The sequence below is a fragment of the Nerophis ophidion genome, linkage group LG07 (genome assembly GCF_033978795.1).
Source record: "Nerophis ophidion isolate RoL-2023_Sa linkage group LG07, RoL_Noph_v1.0, whole genome shotgun sequence".
NCBI lineage: Eukaryota > Metazoa > Chordata > Actinopteri > Syngnathiformes > Syngnathidae > Nerophis > Nerophis ophidion.
Genome location: NC_084617.1, coordinates 42,601,909 through 42,604,911, shown reverse-complemented (window position 1 = coordinate 42,604,911; position 3,003 = coordinate 42,601,909).

The window sequence follows — 3,003 nt, the reverse complement described above, 5'->3', positions numbered from 1 at the left end:
GTGCTGATTCTCATTCCGGTCGCTTCACACTCGGCTGCGAACCGATCCAGCGAGAGCTGAAGATCCCGGTCAGATGAAGCCATCAGGACCACATCATCTGCAAAAAGCAGAGACCTAATCCTGCGGTTACCAAACCGGAACTCCTCAACGCCTTGACTGCGCCTAGAAATTCTGTCCATAAAAGTTATTAACAGAATCGGTGACAAAGGACAGCCTTGGCGGAGTCCAACCCTCACTGGAAATGTGTTCGACTTACTGCCGGCAATGCGGACCAAGCTCTGGCACTGATCGTACAGGGAACGGACCGCCACAATAAGACAGTCCGATACCCCATACTCTCTGAGCACTCCCCACAGGACTTTCTGAGGGACACGGTCGAATGCCTTCTCCAAGTTGACAAAGCACATGTAGACTGGTTGGGCAAACTCCCATGCACCCTCAAGAACCCTGCCGAGAGTATAGAGCTGGTCCACAGTTCCACGACCAGGACGAAAACCACACTGTTCCTCCTGAATCCGAGGTTCGACTATCCGGCGTAGCCTCCTCTCCGATACACCTGAATAAACCTTACCGGGAAGGCTGAGGAGTGTGATCCCACGATAGTTGGAACACACCCTCCGGTCCCCCTTCTTAAAGAGAGGAACCACCACCCCAGTCTGCCAATCCAGAGGTACCGCCCCCAATGTCCACGCAATGCTGCAGAGTCTTGTCAACCAAGACAGCCCCACAGCATCCAGAGCCTTAAGGAACTCCGGGCGGATCTCGTCCAACCCTGGGGCCTTGCCACCAAGGAGCTTTTTAACTACCTCAGCGACCTCAGCCCCAGAAATAGGAGAGTCCACCACAGATTCGCCAGTCACTGCTTCCTCATAGGAAGACGTGTTGGTGGGATTGAGGAGGTCTTCGAAGTATTCCTTCCACCTATGCACAACATCCGCAGTTGAGGTCAGCAGAACACCATCCGCACCATACACGGTGTTGATAGTGCACTGCTTCCCCTTCCTGAGGCGGCGGACGGTGGTCCAGAATCGCTTCGAAGCCGTCCGGAAGTCGTTTTCCATGGCTTACCCGAACTCCTCCCATGTCCGAGTTTTTGCTTCCGCGACCGCTGAAGCTGCACACCGCTTGGCCTGTTGGTACCTGTCCACTGCCTCCGGAGTCCTATGAGCCAAAAGGACCCGATAGGACTCCTTCTTCAGCTTGACGGCATCCTTCACCGCTGGTGTCCACCAAGGGGTTTTAGGATTGCCGCCCCGACAGGCACCAACTACCTGCGGCCACAGCTACGATCTGCCGCCTCGACAATACAGGTGCGGAACATGGTCCACTCGGACTCAATGTCCAGCACCTCCCTCGTGACATGTTCAAAGTTCTTCCGGAGGTGGGAATTGAAACTTTGTCTGACAGGAGACCGTGCCAGACGTTCCCAGCAGACCCTCACAATGCGTTTGGGCCTCCCAGGTCTGTCCGGCATCTTCCCCCACCATCGCAGCCAACTCACCACCAGGTTGTGATCGGTAGAAAGCTCCGCCCCTCTCTTCACCCGACTGTCCAAAACATAAGGCCGCAAATCCGATGACACAACTACAAAGTCGATCATGGAACTGCGGCCTAGGGTGTCCTGGTGCCAAGTGCACATATGGACACCCTTATGTTTGAACATGGTGTTTGTTATGGACAAACTGTGACGAGCACAAAAGTCCAATAACAAAGCACCACTCGGGTTCAGATCCGGGCGGCCATTCTTCCCAATCACGCCTCTCCAGGTTTCACTGTCGTTGCCAACGTGAGCGTTGAAGTCTCCCAGTAGGACAAGGGAATCACCCGGGGGAGCACTTTCCAGTACTCCCTCGAGTGTTCCCAAAAAGGGTGGGTACTCTGAACTGCTGTCTGGTGCGTAAGCACAAACAACAGTCAGGACCCGTCCCCCCACCCGAAGGCGGAGGGAGGCTACCCTTTCGTCCACCGGGTTGAACTCCAACGTACAGGCTTTGAGCCGGGGGGGAAACAAGAATTGCCACACCAGCCCGTCGCCTCTCACTGCCGGCAATGCCAGAGTGGAAGAGGGTCCAATCCCTCTCGAGAGAAGTGGTTCCAGAGCCCAGGCTGTGCGTCGAAGTGAGTCCGACTATATCCAGCCGGAATTTCTCAACTTCGCGCACTAGCTCAGGCTTTTTCCCCCCAGTGAGGTGACGTTCCACGTCCCAAGAGCTAGCTTCTGTAGCCGAGGATTGGACCGCCAAGCGCCCTGCCTTCGGCTCCCGCCCAGCTCACATTGCACCCGACCTCTATGGCCCCTGCTATGGGTGGTGAGCCCATTGAAGGGGTGACCCACGTTGCCTCTTCGGGCTGTGCCCGGCCACCAGGCGCTCACCATCGTGCCCCAACTCCGGGCCTGGCTCCAGAGGAGGGCCCCGGTGACCCGCGTCCGGGCGAGGGAAATCTGGGTCCATGCTTTTTCTTCTTCATAAAGGTCTTCGAGCTGCTCTTTGTCTGATCCCTCACCTAGAACCTGTTTGCCTTGGGAGACCCTACCAGGGGGATTTATGCCTCCAGATAACATAGCTCCTAGGATCATTGGGACACGCAAACTCCTCTACCACGATAAGGTTGCAGCTCAGAGAGGAGTATATACATATACATATATATATATATATATATATATATACACATATATATATATATATATATATATATACATTTACTGTATATGTAAACTGAGAAAATCTGATGCACAGTATGTGTGCTTGGATTCTATTTTTAGGAACACGAATACAAAACCAGGCTTCACGGTGGAAGAGGGGTTAGTGCGTCTGCCTCACAATACGAAGGTCCTGCAGTCCTGGGTTCAATCCCAGGCTCGGGATCTTTCTGTGTGGAGTTTGCATGTTCTCCCCGTGAATGCCTGGGTTCCCTCCGGGTACTGCGGCTTCCTCCCACTTCCAAAGACATGCACCTGAGGATATGTTGATTGGCAACACTAAATTTGCCCTAGTCTGTGAA